A 15415-nucleotide genomic window follows, 5' to 3' on the forward strand; every position below is an offset into this window, starting at 1 on the left:
CATATCTGGTGGTGCAACGGAACATTATTGTAAATTTTAAAAACAAACAAATTTACATTAGTTTCTTAGTGTAATCTAATTTCATTTTCCATCAGGCCTGGGTCTCTCAGGCACACAGCATATACTGTTATTAATTGCTCTGTGCCACCCCCACCACTCATATCTGGTGTAACATTATTTTAAATTTAAAAAACAAAACTTTTACATTAGTTTGCTAATTGCAAGTTTAATCTAATTTCATTTTCCATCAGGCCTGTGTGCCAGGCCCACAGCAACCATATACTGTGATTTATTGCTCTGTGCCACCACTCATATCTGGTGGTGTAACGGAACATTATTGTAAATTTAGAAAAAAAACTAATTTACATTAGTTTGTTAGTGTAATCTAATTTCATTTTCCATCAGGCCTGGGTCTCTCAGGCACACAGCATATACTGTTATTAATTGCTCTGTGCCACCCCCACCACTCATATCTGGTGTAACATTATATTAAATTTAAAAAACAAAACTTTTACATTAGTTTGCGAATTGCAAGTTTAATCTAATTTCATTTTCCATCAGGCCTGTGTGCCAGGCCCACAGCAACCATATACTGTGATTAATTGCTCTGTGCCACCACTCATATCTGGTGGTGTAACGGAACATTATTGTAAATTTTAAAAACAAACAAATTTACATTAGTTTGTTAGTGTAATCTAATTTCATTTTCCATCAGGCCTGGGTCTTTCAGGCACACAGCATATACTGTTATTAATTGCTCTGTGCCACCCCCACCACTCATATCTGGTGTAACATTATTTTAAATTTAAAAAACAAAACTTTTACATTAGTTTGCTAATTGCAAGTTTAATCTAATTTCATTTTCCATCAGGCCTGTGTGCCAGGCCCACAGCAACCATATACTGTGATTTATTGCTCTGTGCCACCACTCATATCTGGTGGTGTAACGGAACATTATTGTAAATTTAGAAAAAAACAAATTTACATTAGTTTGTTAGTGTAATCAAATTTCATTTTCCATCAGGCCTGGGTCTCTCAGGCACACAGCATATACTGTTATTAATTGCTCTGTGCCACCCCCACCACTCATATCTGGTGTAACATTATTTTAAATATTAAAAACAAAACTTTTACATTAGTTTGCTAATTGCAAGTTTAATCTAATTTCATTTTCCATCAGGCCTGTGTGCCAGACCCACAGCAAGCATATACTGTGATTAATTCCTCTGTGCCACCACTCATATCTGGTGGTGTAACGGAACATTATTGTAAATTTAGAAAAAAACAAATTTACATTAGTTTGTTAGTGTAATCTAATTTCATTTTCCATCAGACCTGGGTCTCTCAGGCACACAGCATATACTGTTATTAATTGCTCTGTGCCACCCCCACCACTCATATCTGGTGTAACATTATTTTAAATATTAAAAACAAAACTTTTACATTAGTTTGCTAATTGCAAGTTTAATCTAATTTCATTTTCCATAAGGCCTGTGTGCCAGGCCCACAACAACCAAATACTGTGATTAATTGCTCTGTGCCACCACTCATATCTGGTGGTGTAACGGAACATTATTGTAAATTTTAAAAACAAACAAATTTACATTAGTTTGTTAGTGTAATCTAATTTCATTTTCCATCAGGCCTGGGTCTCTCAGGCACACAGCATATACTGTTATTAATTGCTCTGTGCCACCCCCACTACTCATATCTGGTGTAACATTATTTTAAATTTAAAAAACAAAACTTTTACATTAGTTTGCTAATTGCAAGTTTAATCTAATTTCATTTTCCATCAGGCCTGTGTGCCAGGCCCACAGCAACCATATATCCAAATAGATCAAATTGATTTTTTGGACGCCACCCTAATGTGGGGAGAGGATAATAGCATTCAGTCATGTACCTTTTTCAAGCAGGTAGATAGTAATAATTTTTTGGACTACTTTAGTAACCACCACACTAGTTGGAAGACAAATATTCCATATAGTCAGTTTAGGAGGATTCGGCGTAACTGTACAGACATTAACACTTACGACACACAAAGCATACTCCTTAAAAATAAATTCAAGGAGAAACACTATCCAGAAGAATTAATAGAATTAGGCTTTCAAAAAGCACGCTCTCTAAATAGAGGAGAATTGTTAAAACCAAAAATTTTAGAAAACCCCACAAATGATGATTCACATTATGAATCTTCATTCATCACTAGATATAATAACAACTATAAGGAGATTAAAAAGATTCTGTTTAAACATTGGCCATTACTCAAACGAGACCCCATCTTCAAAATAATATTACAAGACAAACCCAGATGCACATTTAAAAGAGCCCCTACCATTAAAGAAAAACTGGCACCTAGTAAGGTGGTGATGTGCAAACGTAAGTTTAAAGCTCTTAACACTAGTACTCATAGCTCCACAATATCAAACATAGGAACTTATAGATGTAATAAAAATCGATGCAACATGTGCAAATACATAACGAATAGTTGCAAAAACATTATATCTAACAGCACTGGAGAATCATTTGCAATTACTCAAAGAATAACATGCAACTCCAATTTTGTAGTTTATTGTATAACGTGCTTGTGTGGCCTACAATACATAGGTCGCACCTGTAGAAAAATTAGACAAAGATGGTCAGAACATTTGAGATGTATCCTGAAAGGATCTGATAAATATAGTACCTCTAGGCACCATTCTTCCATACATGGCACAAATAAGTGTGTCATGAACATTACCCCATTGGAAATGATTCCTGCTGTAAGTTCCCAAAACAGAATGATCAAATTACGCCAGAGGGAAACCTTTTGGATTTATCAATTTAAAACTCTACATCCAGAGGGTCTTAACGAAGTAATAGATTCTGCTGCTTTTTAATACATCCCCAATATATATAATATTATTTTTTTACCCATATTACAACATCGAGTTTATTTTATAATTATATATTTTCACATTAAATCGATCACTTATACATTTTTCACAGTTTTGAATTAATTCTACACTATTATTTTATATTAGACTTTATACCCAATAATATTTCACTTTTATTATCGTCATACTCATTTAAGCTCACTATTATTTTATACTAGACTTCATACCCACCTAATATTCCACTTTCATTTACATTATATTATTTTTGCTCACATAAGATTTAGGTAGACCTCTATCTATCACAAAATTTTAGTTTAGATATAACGATGCAACAAATCTGCATCATTTATCACTATGACACAGATTCATACACACCTTTATTATTTTTTTATATATATACGTATTGTGGTCCTTATATTCACGTTATATACACATTTGTCAGGAATGTAGTTAGTTAATATTATAGTCAAAGCCAACTCAGCTTTTTTTCTTCTTTTTTGCACATTGAGGTATCAGTTATATATTATGGTTATCACATTTCCTTTCACAGCAGTTGTACAAACACGCTATGTTTATACATAGCAACATAGGTAACAGATTTTGTATCCATGGGTGTTCTTGTACGCATCCCCACGTCATTAGATACACACCCACAATCACAATCACCTAACAACAGAGGTAATTGATTCTGTTTACATTGGTGCTTATGCACGCATCTTTACGTCATTAGATACACAACCTTAGCCCCAATCAGGTGAAGCAACACAACACAGTATGGAGATATTTTGAATACAACACGGCTATTAGCTTAGCGTTACACACCCTGTTCTGACGAAGCAATCTGATTGGTTAGTCACATAACATTCGAATTCGTTCAATGATACACACCCCTTTATGTTTAGAAATATAGGATCGTATTCTTTACAGTTTATTATCTACTCGTAGGGCCATTTCCACAAATACCATCAAGGAACAAAAATAGATATATAAATAGCGCATCGGCAGAAATAAACTTTGCATATACATGTATACATAATATGATGATTATTCCCAATACGGTTTTTAAATATTCTGGACAACTGATAGAGCCTAAAGCTCGAGGTATTTGTATGTGTCTTTTATTTCAGTTTATATATGTTTAGAAGGACTATTGGGTATTATTGTATTAGATATTTGGCTATACACATTGGATTGTAACACTGTTATTTTCTTTAAACATCCGGTTAGACTATCAAGAGAGCTAATTTATGCAGCACCTGTTCTAATAAGCTACAGCTGATTTCATCAAGCCTATACAGGGGTATATATGTAAGAGACTCCAGCACATTCAGTATCATTTGCCTGAGGAAAAAGCGTGGTTAACGCTTAGAAACGCGTAGCAAATTTACAACAGATGTCATTGTAGATCTGTGTATGTTCATTTTTATCTTTTTATTAAATATTTTTATATCGATACTGGAGTTCTCTTTTTCTTTTTTATCATCCTGACGTCCATCTCATATATTTGAAGTTCATTTGACATCACGACAGTGCCTTTTGGGGTGGATTTGTGCACTAGGACACTATAATATTCCTAGTATGCTACATTTGCACTACAGGGTGCAATTTTTTCTGTGAGTATCCATTCGTTAGCACTAACAGATTTCCACCACTGGTTCATCATTGATCTGCACTAGGGGTCGCCCTCTTGTTTTTGCTTTTTGATATACTGTGATTTATTGCTCTGTGCCACCACTCATATCTGGTGGTGTAACGGAACATTATTGTAAATTTTAAAAACAAACAAATTTACATTAGTTTGTAAGTGTAATCTAATTTCATTTTCCATCAGGCCTGGGTCTCTCAGGCACACAGCATATACTGTTAGTAATTGCTCTGTGCCACCCCCACCACTCATATCTGGTGTAACATTATTTTAAATTTAAAAATAAAAACTTTTACATTAGTTTGCTAATTGCAAGTTTAATCTAATTTCATTTTCCATCAGGCCTGTGTGCCAGGCCCACAGCAACCATATACTGTGATTAATTGCTCTGTGCCACCACTCATATCTGTTGTAACATTAGTGTAAACATTTTTTTAATTTTTTTTTACATCAGTCTGGTAGTGTTATTGAATTTTAGTTGCCAGGTCAGCCTAGTGCCATCCTGTGTGTCAGGCTCCCAGCATATACTGTGCCTACTTCCATCCTCAGTGCCACCACTCATATCTTCTTGTTTAATAGTAGTGTAAGTGTACATTTAAAAAAAACAAACACTTTTTGGATTGTGAAACATCAGTCTGCTTTTTTGTTTCCTGCTCACAGCGTATACTGTGCCCATTTGCCCAGTGCCACCACTCATATCTTGTTTAATAGTAGTGTAAGTGTACATTTAAAAAAAATAAACTTTTTGGATTGTGAAACATCAGTCTGCTTTTTTGTTTCAGGCTCACAGCATATACTGTGCCCACTTGCCCAGTGGCACCACTCATATTTTGTTTAACCCCTTAGTGACCAGAGCACTTTTCCATTTTCTGTCCGTTTGGGACCAAGGCTATTTTTACATTTTTGCGGTGTTTGTGTTTAGCTGTAATTTTCCTCTTACTCATTTACTGTACCCACACATATTATATACCGTTTTTCTCGCCATTAAATGGACTTTCTAAAGATACCATTATTTTCATCATATCTTATAATTTACTATAAAAAAAATGATAAAATATGAGGAAAAATGGAAAAAAACACACTTTTTCTAACTTTGACCCCCAAAATCTGTTACATATCTAAAACCACCAAAAAACACCCATGCTAAATAGTTTATAAATTTTGTCCTGAGTTTAGAAATACCCAATGTTTACATGTTCTTTGCTTTTTTTGCAAGTTATAGGGCCATAAATACAAGTAGCACTTTGCTATTTCCAAACCATTTTTTTCCAAAATTAGCGCTAGTTACATTAGAACACTGATATCTTTCAGGAATCCCTGAATATCCCTTGACATGTATATATTTTTTTTTTAGTAGACATCCCAAAGTATTGATCTAGGCCAATTTTGGTATATTTCATGCCACCATTTCACCGCCAAATGCGATCAAATACAAAAAATTGTTCACTTTTTCACAAATTTTTTCACAAACTTTCGATTTCTCACTGAAATTATTTACAAACAACTTGTGCAATTATGGCACAAATGGTTGTAAATACTTCTCTGGGATCCCCTTTGTTCAGAAATAGCACACATATATGGCTTTGGCGTTGCTTTTTGGTAATTAGAAGGCCGTTAAATGCCACTGCGCACCACAAGTGTATCATGCCCAGCAGTTAAGGGGTTAATTAGGGAGCTTTTAGGGAGCTTGTAGGGTTAATTTTAGCTTTAGTGTAGTGTAGTAGACAACCCCAAGTATTGATCTAGGCACATTTTGGTATATTTCATGCCACCATTTCACCGCCAAATGCGATCAAATTAAAAAAAACGTAAAATTTTTCACAATTTTAGGTTTCTCACTGAAATCATTTACAAACAGCTTGTGCAATTATGGCACAAATGGTTGTAAATGCTTGTCTGGGATCCCCTTTGTTCAGAAATAGCAGACATATATGACTTTGGCGTTGCTTTCTGGTAATTAGAAGGCCACTAAATCATGTTGCGCCTCACACGTGTATTATGGCTAGCAGTGAAAGGGTTAATTAGGGAGTTTGTAGTGAGCTTGCAGGGTTAATTTTAGCTTTAGTGTAGAGATCAGCCTCCCATCTGACACATCCCACCCCCTGATCCCTCCCAAACAGCTCCCTTCCCTCCCCCACCCCACAATTGTCCCCGCCATCTTAAGTACTGGCAGAAAGTCTGCCAGTACTAAAATAAAAGGGTTTTAAAAAAAAATGAAATTTTTTTTTAGCATATTTACATATGCTACTGTGTAGGATCCCCCCCTTAGCCCCCAACCTCCCTGATCCCCCCCAAAACCGCTCTCTAACCCTCCCCTCTGCCTTATTGGGGGCCATCTTGGGTACTGGCAGCTGTCTGCCAGTACCCAGTTTACAATAAAAAGTGCTTTTTTTTTGTTTTTGTTTTTTTTTCTGTAGTGTAGCTTCCCCCCACCCACCCCCCACAGACAAACCCCCACCACCTTGCTGATTGTTTTAATTTTCCATTTTTTTATATTTTTAATTTCCACATTTTCTGCAGTGTAGCGGTTCCCACCCGCTCCCTCCCCGTGCACGCGCCCGCCCCCACCCTCCCGTGCACGCGCGCGCGCCCGTGCGCGCCCCCAGCCACCCCCACCCACGATCCCGCCCCCCTTCACATCCACAGGGCCATCGATGGCCGCCACCCGCCTCCCGGTCCGGCTCCCACCCACCAACACAGGGAGCAACCGATCTCCGGTGCAGAGAGGGCCACAGAGTGGCTCTCTCTGCACCGGATGACTTAAAAAGGTTATTTCAGGATGCCTCCATATCGAGGCATCACTGCAATAACCGGAAAGCAGCTGGAAGCGAGCAGGATCGCTTCCAGCTGCTTTCCACACTGAGGACGTGCAGGGTACGTTCTCAGGCATTAACTGCCTTTTTTCTGAGGACGTACCCTGCACGTCCTCAGTCGTTAAGGGGTTAATAGTAGTGTAAGTCTACATTTAAAAAAAAAAAAGACAAGCAGAGGCAGGCCACCCCGCAGGTCGTGGTGCTGTGATTCCCTTTGGCCATAGAATAATGCCCAGTGTTAGGGCACGTACCATGAACCCGAAAAGTTCTGATGAAATAGTTGACTTTATAACACAGGACACCCAATCTTCTAGAGCTTCCGCTCGTAACCTTGATGCACCATCCACCTCCAGCATAGCTTCGGGCACCTCTCAAGTGACCAGTGCCACTTGCCCGCCTGCCGCCACCATCAACACTAGCACCACAGCCGCTTCACTTGATCTGTCAGAGGAGTTATTGACACATCAGTTGGAAGAAATGAGTGATGCGCAACCATCATTGACAGCGGATGTAGATAACAGTGATATGTCTCAGTCAGGCAGCATTACAGACATGGACGAGGTACGGTGTGATGATGATGATGATGTTGTACCCGCTGCTGCTTCCTTTGTTGATTTGTCAGATACAAGTGAAGCGGTTGATGATGATGTGTCCGTGGATGTCACGTGGGTGCCCGCTAGAAGAGAAGAAGAAGAGGGGGAAAGTTCAGATGGGGAGACAGGGGAGGATGGTCAGAGGAATCCGGAAGTGGGAGGAGACAGTACTGGAGCGCGAAAGTAGCGTTTGGAGTAATCGCTTCCTCGGCAGCTCTACCACCCGCTTAAGCTTGATCTCCTTGGGGCTAGCATCGAGGCCCCAGAGCACGCCGACGACTGCGGAAGGAGGAGGAAGAGCAGCCGACAGCCAAGATCGGATTCCCCGGTATAGCGATTATGGCTCAGTCGCTGGAGCCACGGCCAGTTCTCGTGGGAAAGAGAATATGGGAGCCACTGGGTAAAGCTGCAGAGCCCTGGAGGACAGTGCCTAAGTGACAAGGTGTCGGGTGGCTGCCGGTCAGCAGCAGTCACTGAGGTCGGCCCGGAAGAAAATTAAAGAGGAGGATCTAGTGCAAACATACCTGAAGAAAGGTCTCCCAAGACCCCTGTGAGTGATCGCAGGAAAGGAGTGGGTCATACCGCTCCTCCCCCGTCTTACACAGGGATAGGAGGCCGCGTTCAAGAATCTACCCACCTCACGAACTGAGTACATATGAGAGTGGCAGACCCAGTGGCTTTGAAAAGGAACAGACGAGAAACCGCCTATGTTATATCCTCTGCCTGGTTCAGAGGAGTTGAAATCTCTCAAAAGAGCTAATAAAGTGCGTGAAACTCGTAGAGTAAAGCAAGATCTCAGATAAGTATTACTTTACTATACTAAGGCTGGTTAAAGTGGACATGATTGCTTTTTCTTAAGACACCTACCTGATGATTAATGAATATATAGTATTGGCTTATAACTAAAGGCAAGCTACTCAGCAATTGATAAAAGGAGATTTGCTGATCCATGCAGAACTAAAAATTAAGCCACCAGATTATATGGCCTGGACATGTAATTTAATATATGTTGAGGGGAGTTATCTCCAGTGAATATATGTTAAACATATACCATATTAAGTAAAGACAGAGAACAAGATTACAATATATCCCTACGGCGCTGAGAATAAGTGGTCGTTACAGCATAATCATAATATTGGTTGAACTGCTACAGAGCTGGTTGCAAAATCTAGGGCTAAGCAAACTGCTAATTTGTCCTTAAAGGGATATCTGTATCAGACCTTTCCAGCAAACATTCTTTTTTTTTGATAGGGGCTAACTGCAAAAGAGTGAAATAACCCAGAGGCCTCTTCTAAAAGTATCTTCGTGTCAAGCAAACATAGACACAGTTATCTAAAAACACAAATCCAAATAATGGTAATTGGGGACCCCGGAACCACTGCTGGACTATGATGTTTAACTAAAACTCCCTTTTGTGAGCAAACAAGTCCTGATAACACTATAGAAGATTTCATGGTGCAAGAAGATTTTTTTTTCTATCAGGCAGAAGTGTTGTTGGACTCTTGCATTAAACTTTGTGTTTATAAATTTATGCTGATTCTCACTGTTTTCCAGCTAACTTGAGATCTCTTGTTAGATGTTAGATGTTTTTTTGGTGGATAATTTTCAAGTGTAAAAGCAACAGGTTTCTAGATCTGCTGTAATATAAAAGAGGTGCAGCTGCAAAAGTGTATAACTATAGGATCATCATACATAAAAACATAGAAACATAGATATTGACGGCAGATAAGAGCCATAGGATAAGGATAGCCTTATGCTTGTCCCATGCATTTTTAAAGTCCCCCACAGTGTTTGTTGCTACTACCTCTTGAGGAAGTTTATTCCATAAATCAATCACTCTTTCTGTAAAGAAGTGCTTCCTCAAATTACTCCTGAATCTACTACCCTTTAGCTTGAGCTCATGACCCCTTGTTCTTGAATTTTCCATTTTATGTAAAATACCCACAGTCTCAGTTTTACTAAACCCTTTAATGTACTTGAAAGTTGCTATCATATCACCTCTTTCCCTTCTCTCCTCTAAGCTATACATATTTAGGTCATTGAGCCTATCCTGGTAAGTTTTATTTTTTAGACCATGTACCATTTTGGTAGCCCTCCTTTGCACAGATTCAAGTTTGTTAATATCCTTCTGAAGATATGGCCTCCAGAACTGCACACAATACTCAAGATGAGGCCTAACTAATGATCTATAAAGTGGCATAAGAACCTTACTATTTCTGCTGCAAATACCTCTACCAATACATCCAAGCATTCTGCTAGCCTTACTCGCTGCATTACTACATTGTTTACTAAGTTTTAAATCATCTGAAATAATAATTCCCAAGTCCTGTTCCTCATCTGTAACAGTCAGTAAAGTGTCATTGAGTCTGTAATTAACATTTGGATTTTTCTTCCCTAAATGCATTATTTTACACTTTGCTGTGTTAAACTTTAGATCCCAGTCGTTTGTCCAATCCTCCAATTGTTGTATATCACTTCTCATTTTGTCTACCCCCCCTGGAACATCCACTCTGTTGCAAATTTTTGTATCATCTGCAAAGAGACATACTTTCCCCTGTAGCCCTTTGCTGATATCGCAGATAAATATGTTAAACAAAACAGGCCCCAGAACTGACCCTTGAGGAACACCACTAGTAACAGCCCCCTCTGCTGAATGAACTCCATTTACTAAGACACTTTGTTTTCTGTCCTTAAGCCAGCATTCCACCCAGTTCACAATTTTTGAATCTAGACCAAGGAGATATAGTTTGTGAATTAGTTTATTGTGTGGGACGGTGTCAAATGCTTTGCTGAAATCTAGATATGCTACATCAACTGCTCCACCCTTGTCTAATACTTTTGTTACATAATCAAAGAAGTCAATTAGATTAGTCTGACATGATCTCCCTGAAGTAAAACCATGCTGATTTTGGTCCTCTAAATTGTTTGTCTTTATGTAAGTCATAATTCTTTCTTTTAAGAGGCTTTCCATTAATTTCCCTATTACTGAAGTTAAACTAACTGGCCTGTAGTTGCCAGATTCTTCTCTACTGCCCTTTTTATGAAGCGGTATTACATTTGCTATTCTCCAATCATCTGGGACAGCTCCTGTTAATAGTGACTGATTAAACAGATCAGTTAATGGGACAGTTAGCACTGATCGAAGTTCTTTTAAAACCCTTGGATGAATATTATCAGGACCCACTGCCTTTTTAACATTTATTTTTGATAATGCTAACAAAACCTCATCCTCTGTAAAAAGATTACTGTTAAGCTTGTTTCCATTTTTCGTAGCATCCCTTAATGTAGGCATTGTATCTTCACAATCTTTTGTGAAAACAGAACAGAAGTAATCATTGAGACAGTCTGCAATCTGCTTATCTCCTTCTATTATTCTACCATCAACTGATTTCAATTTTACTATTCCTACCTTATTTTTTCTTCTTTCACTGATATATCTAAAGAATGTTTTGTCCCCATGTTTTACTGACTGTGCTATCTTCTCTTCTGCATGAGCTTTAACCTTCCTAATTAACTGCTTAGTCTTTTTTTGTTGGAGTCTCCATATTTTCATATCATCATCTGCTTGTGTGTGTCTGTAATTTTTATAAGCTATCTTTTTTGTCTTTACAGCATGTGCTACTTCTTTGGAAAACCAAATTGGTTTCCGCTTTCTTTTACTTTTACAGACATGTCTAATACAGTGTGCGGTTGCATCTAAAATGGCACCTTTCACAAATTCCCACTGTTCTTGAACCCCTGTAATAAGAGTTTTCCCCTTTAAATAGTTTTTTAGGTATTCTCCCATTAATGAAAAATCTGCCGTCCTAAAGTCTAAAACTTTTGTTTTAGTCTGGGTGGACAGTTCCTGCACATGAATACTAAACCAAACAGATTGATGATCACTGGATCCTAAGTTCTCACCTACAGACACATCTGAAACTGTATCACTGTTTGTAAGTATTAGATCTAATATAGCTTCCTTACGAGTTGGTTCCTTGACTAATTGCTCAAGTGATTCCCCTAGCAGAGATTCAAGAATATACCTGCTTCTAGCCGATCTAGCAGAAGGAATCTTCCAGTCTATATCTGGCAAATTAAAGTCCCCCAGTACTATAACCTTACCCTTCATGGTCATTTTGTTTATTTCTTCTAATAACAGATTGTCCAGTTTTTCATCCTGCAATGGAGGCCTATATACAACCCCTATTCTAAAAACATTTTTATCTCCAATTTCCAAAGTCACCCAAATACCAATCCCAAGTCTCATATTTTCATATATAAAGGCGGTAAAAGGGCTAAGTGTAGAATTACGATTAAGGTTCGCTAGTTAAATCAGAGTATGCTACTAAGATTGGCGTAATCTCACTAATACGACTGAGTCGGCCCTATCTAGCCCTCAGGTAGAGACTAGTCTTGGTATAGCCATAAGAAGGATTTCAAGGTGGAAAGGGAAGAAAGAGAGAAGGGGAAGGAAAGAGGGAGAAAGAAAGAAAGAAAGAAAGAAAGAAAGGGGGGGAAGAAGAGGAACAGAAGGGGGAAAAGGGAAAGAAAGGAAAGAGATAGAAAAGAAAAGAAAGAGAAGAATTATTACTAAGTAGAAGGGTTAAGGACGTTTTGTATTAAACACTGTGTTTATAATCTACATCGACCTCCACTACATTTGATTTTTCAACCTAAATTCTAATGTTAAATATTTCTGCTGTAAAGTTTCTAGGCGTTAAAGCAATGATTAGCTTAAACTGCTGAAATATAAAAAAAAGTGTAGCTACAAAAGAATATAATACCAGGTTTATTATATTATGTCCCCTATGCCACAGTTGTGAATTGACATATTATTAACAAGGTTAAGCTTAAGATTCTTCAATAAGGATTTGTAATGAAATCAGAATTCAATATTGGAGTTGTACAATTGTATTAACATTGATTAGTATTGACTTATTCATTTCTCAAGTAGGCTTTGTACAAGACTGTGTAGTTGTATTGAAGATTAGTAGATAACTGCACCCATTCTAGGTAAAAGGTTTTGTATGCCTGAATGGGTGTAGGAACCTATGAATCCTGGGTAATATGTGATATTTAAAAAGGCAGAAGGACAGTGGGTTTAATTTGTGAGATAGGGGAGATAACGCTGTTTTCTTCGGACTTGATTTAACCTTAGCCACATTAGATACAGAATATGTGAGCACAAGTAGTTGACTCACTTTAAATAACACTTGGGGGGTCTGTTTTTTTTTTATACGTCTATTTAAATTATTTTTCCCAGATATTTAGGGACTTAGACACTTCATACACCTACACGTGAGCACAATTTGCTGATCTACCCCAACACTCACTTGAAGGGGTTTTCTTTTTTTTTCTCTCCTCTTCCACTATATTTATCTACACGTGGATACTGCCATATCTTGTTGAAACGTTAGATGGATAGATTTGTGACTGGTTCTAAAAAAATTAACGACATAATGCCTCCCAAGACAATTAAGGATCGGAAACCTAGAAACAGTTTTGGTTCTATAGATGTAGATCAAACAGAGAAAATTCCTATCATGAGTCAACATATTGACACGGAAAGTCTGGTTAAACAAATTTCCGATATTTTTCTGCCGCAATTTGATAACTTAAAAAAGGAAATAATGGTTATGTCTAATGAGTTTATGCCAAAGAGAACGATACAAAAAAATATCCGGACAGCAATGTTCCTCATTGATTTGATGATACATAATCAGAAAGATAAGAGGTTCAAACAGGCCGATTTTGCTCTATTGACGGTCGATGCTGAAAAGGCATTCGACTCTATCTCCTGGAACCATCTATTTAAGACGTTGGGGAAGTTTGGGATAGTGGGAAACCTTGCCAATTATATTAAATTAATATATCAGAGTCCAATTTCCTATATCAAGATGAACGGGTTAAGATCACCCGGTCTTAATCTACAGAAAGGAACTAGACAGGGTTGCCCACTATCCCCACTTTTGTTCAACATTTCTCTAAAACCCTTAGCAATTTTATGCAGAGAAAAGTTAGAGGGAACCATGCTAGGAAGTAAAAAAATCACTATGTCAATGTATGCAGATGATATTTTATTTTATATAAGTAACACGAAGAAAAATATACCCTGTATTCTAGAGATAATTAAGGATTTCAGTAGTTTTTCGGGCTACAAAATAAACGTGGATAAATCCGAAATATTATGGATAATTAAGAGAAGAAATAGCTTATTGGTAAATCCTTTTAAACAGGTTTCCTCCAAAATTCGGTATCTTGGAATATTTCTTTCAAAAAATCCAGCAGACTGGTACAAACTAAACTATGATCCTATTTGGCAGAAATGCACTAATTTGCTTAAAAGTTGGGCTAATTTGCCTCTATCTCTGTCGGCTAAAGTGACAATTATCAAAATGATGCTGTTCCCGAAAATCCTCTTTTTGATACAAAATATTCCTGCTTTTATCCCAGCAAAAGACATGCGATGGTTTAACTCACAATGTTTACAATTTTTATGGAAGAAGGGGAAACCACGAATAGCTCTGAAAAATCTGTCACATACGAGACTAGATGGAGGATTAGCCTTCCCAAATTTGAAATACTATAATTGGGTGGGTCTAGCAAAAAATGCATTAGACTGGTTAGTGGGCAATGAATATTTCACTAACTATAGAAATGAGGATAGAGCAATTTTTCCATTATCCCTAACGGCGCTCCTCCATTTCCCGGTGACAAAACAAACTGATAGAACAAGTTTTCAGTATACAGTACACAATATTACAACGGCATGGAAGAAAATTTGTCAGTCGTTAGCCTCAGATTCAAGAATGTCTAAATACCTGCCGATCCAGGGCAACCCTCATTTTATTAGTGGGATGGAGACATCTGCCTTTAATGATTGGAATAAGAAAGGACTAACTAAAATTATTCAACTAATAGACAAACAATCTAAAACTGTCAAGACTTTTAACTCCTTAGTAAGTGAATTCAACCTTAATAGAACACACTTTTTTGCATACTTGCAAGTGTGTCATTTTATTGACACCAATAAATTATTGGATCCAAAAGCTTCTATCTCAGACTCCCTGGAATCGTGTATTAAGTTATATCAAGCAGGGAAATATTCTATCTCCTTTCTACATAAAAAATTAAATACTATTGAGGCACAGGGGAAAATAGCAGGCCTGTTTACTAAATGGAATAGGGATTTGGGAAACCTAACATATGACCGCTTTAAAGGAAGTTTTTCCACGTATTTTGGAGTACACACGTGTGATATCATTTAGACAGTCCCATATAAAACTATTAAACAGAGCCTACTTGACTCCTTGGTGGATCTCTAGATGGAAAAGACAAGAAACTGGTAAATGTTTAAGATGTAACGCTATGAAGGCAGATTTAGTACATCTTTTCTATGAATGTCCCAAGATAAAACAATATTAGTGTAAAGTGGAGTTTTGGATCAACAGGTTTTTAACACCCAGCATTAAGTTCAAGATAGAGGACATCTTATTTCTGGTGTCT

General features: G+C 37.6%; 1 protein-coding gene across 1 annotated transcript in view; it reads right to left on the reverse strand.

Moving 5' to 3' along the window:
- Positions 1–15415, reverse strand: part of LOC128660046 (oocyte zinc finger protein XlCOF6-like) — a 325836-nt gene that overhangs the window by 142487 nt on the left and 167934 nt on the right. The gene's annotated exons all lie outside the window — the stretch shown is intronic.

This window comes from Bombina bombina, chromosome 5 (genome assembly GCF_027579735.1).
Source record: "Bombina bombina isolate aBomBom1 chromosome 5, aBomBom1.pri, whole genome shotgun sequence".
Lineage (NCBI taxonomy): Eukaryota > Metazoa > Chordata > Amphibia > Anura > Bombinatoridae > Bombina > Bombina bombina.